The sequence below is a fragment of the Saimiri boliviensis genome, chromosome 4 (assembly GCF_048565385.1).
Source record: "Saimiri boliviensis isolate mSaiBol1 chromosome 4, mSaiBol1.pri, whole genome shotgun sequence".
Classification (NCBI taxonomy): Eukaryota; Metazoa; Chordata; class Mammalia; order Primates; family Cebidae; genus Saimiri; species Saimiri boliviensis.
The window spans coordinates 154,237,173-154,245,088 of NC_133452.1; the positions used below are offsets into that span (position 1 = coordinate 154,237,173).

Genomic DNA, 7,916 nt, shown 5'->3' on the forward strand with positions numbered 1-7,916 from the left:
ATTCATTGAGCCGTATACCTCCAGTTTGTCCACCGAGTCGTTTTTTCTCCCAAACAATCATATGCGTAGGATTTTTAATGCATTGTTCTTAGAGAAAAGCTGTAAATAAAGCAAATGTTGATCAGTTACATGATGGCCAATAAATTAAAAATCTGTATACCCACATTATGGATATTATGCAGCCACTGAAATAAATGAATTGCAACTATACCAAATTCACATATAATATCTCATTTGGGGAAGGCAAACAGAAACAAAAACTGCATAGTGGCTGGCTGCGGGGGCTCACACCTAAAATCCCAGCACTTTGGGAGACCGAGACAGGAGGATCACTTGAGCCCAGGAATTTGAGACTAGCCTGAGCAACAGAGTGGGACCCCATCTCTACAAAAAATCAGCAGATTAGCCAGACAAGGTGATATGCACCTGTAGTTCCAGCTCCATGAGCGGCTGAGGCAGGAAGATCACTTCAGGCTAAGAGGTCAAGGCTGTAGTGAGCTGTGTTCATGCCACTGCCCTCCAGTCTGGATGACAGAGAGTCCATCTCAAAAACAAAAGACAACTGCATTGTATACGTTAAGCACGTAATCCTCATAATAACCCTAGGATATTGGTATAATTATTACTCCTATTTACAAATGAAGACAGAGAGGCAGGAGAGATTACTTAAATAAGTTATCTGAAAGTCACAACGCTGGTATAGGGTAGAATTTTTAGAAGCTAGAAATTCCTACCATTTCAGTATAGAACCACATAGAGAACTCCTTTTATCAGAATGGAGCCATTAATCAAAACTCTTCATAAATGAAAGCTCCAGAAGATGCAAAGCCAAATAATAATATCACCATCTAGTCAATGGTTAAATGTCTTTTCTGAAGACCACTAATAGTGAATAATTTGTGGGTTGCTGACCAAGGCGTAAGTCCAAGCCTTTAACTTATTTTTCCGTTAAACAACCCTACAACACATAGACAAATACTACTGATCACCTACATCCTACACATTAATACCCAATTTCAGGTCTCATTTTCTCTGCCCAGTCCTGCCTCTCCAACTTCATGGAATTCGCATGAACTCTGAAGTGAGCAGATCTGGGCCTGCTCAAGTTCCAGCCTCTTATCAGCTGTGGACTTCAGATATGTAAGATAAATAAATCCTGATTATATTGTATTTTTATTTCTTTTCATCCATCTAGGTCAAGCCCAGATATTACCTGCTCATTTATTCACTCATTCATGCATGCAGTTAGCGCAAATTGAGAACTTTCATTATGCTGGAGTTGCTGGACTAATAAAAAGATGACTAAGTAATGTTATCTACCTTCTAGGAAGTCAGTCTTCTGAGAGAGATATCCTTACAAATGAACATACAAAATGCAGTGTCCTATAATATGGTTAATTCCTAAGTTGGAGGACGAGGAAACAGTCAGCTCTGCCTGGAGGAATCAGAGAAGGAAGACCTTCCAGGCTGAAGAGAAATTGACTCAGCAGCTAAGGATACGGCATGGGCAAAAATGCAAGAACCATTTCCTAGGACAGTGCCATGATCAGATTTGGCTTTCAAACAACTAGACATGGATGTGAACTAAAAGTGAATAGAAAAAAAAAAAAAAAAAAAAGGAAAGATAGACCAATGAAGAGGCAAAAAAATGAAGAAGCTTTGACCACATTAGTGACATTGGGGATGGGGGAAAAGGGACTGGTTGACTGAATTTTGAGGAGAGCAGATTCAGTAACCCTAGGTGACAGAGTGAATGTGTAACGTAGAAGCGGGAGACATGGAGGATAATTCTAAGCTGCTAGTTCAGGAGACCGAGTAGGGTGAGGTGCATTAAAATGAGATTGAACAATTTGAACAAAAGGAAACAGGGTTTTGGTTTTTTTTTTTTTCATTTTTGTGTTTGTTTATAATTTCAACTTTTATTTTAGATTCAAGGAGTACGTGTGCATGTTTGCTACATGGGTATAATGGGTGATGCTGAGGTTTGGAGAACAATCAGTACCATCACCCAGGTAGTGAGCACAGTACCCAATAATTAGTTTTCCGACCCTTGCCTGCCTTCCTCCCTCTAGTAGTCCCCAGTGCCTATTGTTGTGGTCTTTGCATCTACAAGCAGTCAGTGTTTAGCTCCCACTTATAAATAAGAATATGCTGCAGTATTTTGTTTTCTAGTCCTGTGTTAATTCGTTTAAGAGAATGGTTTCCAGCTGCGTCCATGTTGCTACAAAGGACATGATTTTATTATTTTTTATGGCTGTGTTGTATTCCGTGGTGTAAATGTGCTACATTTCCTCTATCCAATCCACTGTTGATGGACATCTAGATTGCTTTCATGTCTTTGCTGCTGTGAACAGTGCTGCAATGAACATACAAGTACACGTGTCTCTTGGTAGAATAATTTATTTTCTTTCTGTTATGATATATACTCAGCAATGGGATTATTGGGTCAAATGGTAGCTCTTTTCGGGTTCCTTGAGAAATCACCAAACAGCTTTCCACAATGCATGAATTAATTTACATGCCCACCAACAGTATGTCAGTGTTTTCTTTTCTCCACAGGTTTGTCAGCATCTGTTGGTTTTTTTCTTTTTTTTCTTTCTTTTTTTTTTTTTCCTTCCAGTAATAACCATTCTGACTGGTGTGAGATGGTATCACACTGTGGTTTTCATTTGCATTTCTCTGATGACAGTGATGTTGAGCGTTTTTTCAAGTTTGCTGGTTGCTTTTATGTCTTCTTTCGAGAAGTGTCTGTTCATGTCTTTTGCCCACTTTTTAATGGGGTTGTTTGTTTTCGGCTTGTTGAATTGTTTTACTTTCCTGATAAATTCTGGAAATTAGACCTTTGTCAGATGCAGTTTATGAATAAAATTTTCTTCTATTCTGTAGGTTATCTGTTTATGCTGTTGGTGGTTTCTTTTGCTGTGCAGAAGCTTAGTTTAATTAGGTCCCATTTGTCAATTTGTGTTTTTTTGTTGCAATTGCTTTTGAGGACTTAGTCATAAATTCTTTGCTGAGGCCAATGTCCAGAATAGTGTTTCCTGGGTTTTCCTCTAGGATTCTTATAGTTTGAGGTCTTACATTTGTCTTTAATTCATCTTAAGTTAATTTTTATATATGGTGAAAGGTAGGGATCCAGTTTCATTCTTCCGCATATGGCTAGCCAGCTATTCCTGCACCATGTATTGACTAGAGAGTCCTTTCCCCATTGCTTATTTTTGGTGACTTTGTCAAAGATCAGATGGTTATAGGTGTGCCGTTTTATTTCTGGTTTCTCTATTCTGTTCCACTGGTCTATGTGTCTGTTTTCATATCAATATCACACTGTTTGGGTTACTGTAGCCTTATGTAAATATAATAACATAATTTGAAGTCAGATAATATAATGCCTCTGCCTTTGTTCTTTTTGTTTAGGATTACTTGGGCAATTCAGACTCTTTTTTTGGTTCCAAATGAATTTTAGAATCCTTTTTTATTTTTCAAATTAATTGTTATTAGTTTTTAGTATAAAATAAAGACTGCTTCACCAACTTGTGTGCCCTCTTTGTGCAGGAACCATGCTAATTTTATTTGTATCATGCCAATTTTAGTCTATGTGTTGCTAAAGCAGCACTAGAATATTTTTTTCTAATACTGTGGAAAATAATATTGGTAGTTTAATAGGAATAGCATTGAATCTGTAGACTGCTTTGGCAGTATGGTTATTTTAGCAAAAGGAACACGGCATTGGGAGGAGGAGAAAAGAGACTGTGTCAGGTCTCAGAATTACTGAACTTAAGTTACACATGGGATTCTTCTGGAAGAATTGTATAATGGGCAGTTTGCAAATACAGCACTGGCATTGCGGAGAATCCAAGCTTGCATTGTTGGTTTTTCTTAATGCTTAACTCAAATAATTACCTTTGAATGTTTGTGCTTACAGAACTCACTTTTCTATAGGTTGACATTTAATTTGACTTTTGAGTAGCCTTTCATGTACTTACCTTTTTCGGCCTGAGCTTTTGAACTCATTTGCAGAATCAATTAATTTTAAAAAGCATTTTGTTTAGAAATAATTTTAAACTGACAGATTGTCAAGAATTCTGTAGAGAACTCTCCTATTCCCTTTATGCAAATTCACCCATGTTTATCTATTTGTCACATTTTCCCACACTTGATCTCTTGTGCATGCAGCAGGCACTCCCTCCTCACCCTCTCTGTCTGCACACACACGTTAATTTTTTTCTGAGTCATTTAAAAGTACTTTGCAGACATCGTGACCCTTTACTCCTCAGTGTACAGTGTATACTTATTCAGTGTATATTTTTTAGGAACAAGACAATAATAAAATTCAGAAAACTTAATATTGACATAATACCTTAATCTCTAACCTTATGCCAAATTTATCAATTGTCCTAATGATATCATTTAAAGCAATTTTTGGTATGTTATCTAGTCCAATAACACACTGATGTTCCTTAGAGGTTCTAGGGAACAAATGCATTATTTAGAAAACATTTAGGCTGGGCGCGGTGGCTCATGCCTGTAATCCCAGCACTTTGGGATGCCAGGGCCGGCGGATCACCAGGTCAAGAGATCGAGACCATCCTGCCCAGCAAGGTGAAACCCCATCTCTACTAAAAATACAAAAATTAGCTGGGCATGGTGGCACACATGCCTATAGTCCCAGCTACTCAGGAGGCTGAGGCAGGAGAATCACTTGAACCCAAAAGGTGGAGGTTGCAGTGAGCAGAGATCACACCACTGCACTCAAGCCTGGCAACAGAGTGAGACTCTGTCTCAAAAAAAAAAAAAAAAAAAAGAAAAGAAAGAAAAAGAAAACATTTAGTTGTTACAAATGTGGACTTTAAATAGTTTATTCAAGAAGCAACAACCCCATTCCTCTTAAGCAGATCAGCCCAGTCTTGAAAGGACCAGATTTATGAAGACAAATTTCCCTACCCATTCTCTGAAGTGTCAAATTGCTATTTCTAAAACATACACCAAAAAAATTTAGAGGGAAATATTTGGAAATGCTTCTATTTGTTGTGTGCCTAGGAGGTGACAAGAAACAAAATTGTTCCCTGCTTCTCTGTCAAAATCCTGGCATGTAGACCCTCTGTTTTCTCAATTAATTATAGAATTTTGACTGCTGAATGGGCATTCTTTAACCTGGGCTGACCATTTGGAATTTAAAATTAGCAGAGTAATTATATTTACTGGGCCACTGATTCAAGGAAAATTGAGCTCGGCTGATGAATTTGCATGTCGTGAAATGGGTCATGACAGCAGATGGTCTTCCAAGAGGCAGAAAATAACTTTGATGTTGCTTGCTCTTTCTCCTTGACTTCTTTCATTGAACCCTGCTGCAATAATGTGAATGCTGAAAGCAGGTCAAGTGAATTGGGGATGTCTGGATGGATAATCAAGGAGAGTTCTTAGCTGTCAAAGAAGAATATTTTGATCTTAAAATAAATCACCGTATGTGGAGATCTGAATATAAAACTAATGCTGTGTTCAGTCACCATCATCATGAACATTTAATAAGTGCTCCCTCTCACAGGTGCTGTTCTAAATGCTTTACATGTAGTGACTTGTTTAATCTTCACCAAACCAATGAGGAAGGATCATGATCATCTGCATTTTATAAATGAGAACATTGAAAGCAAGAGAATAAATTGACCAAGTTGGAATAAATTGACCAAGTTCAAATAAATTGTTTTGGTTTTGTTTCTTGTCATGTGAAATAATTGAAGCTGGAGGAGATTTTGTCTGTATTAAACTCAGGAATGTCATATTTAGATTGTGGTTTCTAAATACCATTTCCCACTAAAAGAAGCCAGGGCACCTTGGAGAAATGGCTGATTTGACACCTGGAGCTAGAAATGTACAAGATAAGCATAGGACATCTTGTCATACCAAATGGCAGGAAAATGACTGTCTTTTTTTTTTTTTTTAAGGCTCAAGAGCTATTATTGGGCAAAGAGGAACAAATTTGAGCATTAATAAAAAGGACAATTAAAGTGGATGTCAACAAATAGAAAATATTTTTGAAACACATAGACTATATTTAAATCTGCTGGTTTACAATAATATACATCTGTTATTTTTTAGAGGTTCTAGGGAATCAATGCACTATTTTGAAAGCTGATCAATAGGTAGAAAGAATCAAGCAGGTTTTTTTCCTTTTCTATATGAACTGTATCTCAGTGTAACCAGATATTTAACAAGGGCAAGTTTCTTTTTACATAAGTAATCTACCAACAAATGAAGAAGGAATAATTAAAATATCACTATTTGATTTACTAGGAATTAATGTTTCTCAGCAATGATCAACAATGGCTGGTAACATTTAAAAAGTGACATTTTATGACTCTTGATGGAAGTATTCCACGCTACCCATATAATAGTCTTGCTTTAAAAAAATCTGTTTAAGCACCTGTATCTAACAGGAAATACAGAGGACAGAGGAACATGTTAAGCGACACTATGGGGATGAAATCAGAAAAATCCAGACTATGAGAAACTCAGGGAAAAGGGCCTATTTCTTCTACACAACAACAATAGTGAAAGACAAATGTAAGGAAGAAGAATGTTTACATTAAAAGACTTAAGGACTGGGCATGATGGCTTATACCTGTAATTCTAACACTTCGGGAGGCTGAGATGGGAGGATCTCTTAAGCCCAGGAGTTCAAGACCAGCCTGGGCAACATAGCATGATCTCTCTCTCTTTTTTAAAAAACTTATAATTAGCCAACAGCAATATATAGGGCTTTTTGGATTCTATATCAAATGCACTTTGATAAAAAAACAAAAAACAGCAAAACAAATTAGAGCCAGAACATTTATAGATAATCAGGAAAATAGAAACATTGATATTAAAGCATTATAATTACAATTTGGGAGAGAGAATGATGATGTAATTATATTTAAAACAGAGTCTTTAGAGATGCATACTAAAATATTTCAAATGAAATTATATGATGTCTAGGAGTTGCTTCAAAATAATTAGGAGAAGACAGGTACAGTAACCCAAGCTCGAAATTTCACCTACTCAGGAGACTGAGGCAAGGGAGATTGCTTGAGCCTGGGAGTTTAAGTCCAGCCTGGGTAACTTAATGAAACCCTGCCACTAAAAAATAAAAATAAAAATAATTGGGAGTGGTTGGGGAAATGCATAGGGCTATTAAAAAAAAAAACTAATGACAATTATTGAGCTGGATGATAAGTATGTGGAGTTCATTCTTTTATTCTCTCCGCTTTCACATATATTTGAAAGATTCCATATAAAAACTGTTTTTGATGTGGTTCATACATCCAGAAATGCAAATTTATTTGTGGCTATATGTTATAATGCAATGTTTCTTAAAATACATTCTTTGGAACATTAGTTCCAAATAACAAATTGGTTCTCATTAAGAGATTTCCTTCATATAACAGTTTTTGAGATTAGATTAGAAAATGCTGAATTAGGGAGCAAGATGGCTGAATAGAAGATCCTACCCACTGTCTCCTCACAAGAACACCACATTGAATGACTGTCTATACAAAAAACACCTTCATGAGAACCAAAAATGAAATGAGCACTCCTAGTATCTGGTTTTAACATCATATCACTGAAAGAGCCACAGAAGAGGATAGGAAAGACAGTCTTGAATTGCTAATGATCTCTCTCCCTCATACTCTAGTAGTAGTTGTATAGATCATAGAGAGACTCTATGTGCTTGGGAGAGGGAGAGCACAGCGATTGTGAGACTTTGCATTGAACTCAGTGCTGCCCTGTCACAGTGGAAAGCAAAACCAGGCTGCACTGAGTGGATGCCAACCCACAGAGGGAGCATTTAGACCAGACCTAGCCAGAAAAAAAATCAGAATTGCCCATCCCAGCGGGTGATAATTGAGTTCTAGCAAGCCAACAGCTTTAGCAACTGCAGGCTA

At 37.0% G+C, this 7,916-nt stretch overlaps 1 non-coding gene across 1 annotated transcript; it reads right to left on the reverse strand.

The window, feature by feature from the left end:
• Positions 1-3,504: 3,504 nt before the first annotated feature.
• LOC120361182 (U6 spliceosomal RNA) lies at positions 3,505-3,610 on the reverse strand. The gene has a single exon (XR_005577531.1). It is a non-coding gene; the product is annotated as a U6 spliceosomal RNA (small nuclear RNA).
• Positions 3,611-7,916: the final 4,306 nt, after the last annotated feature.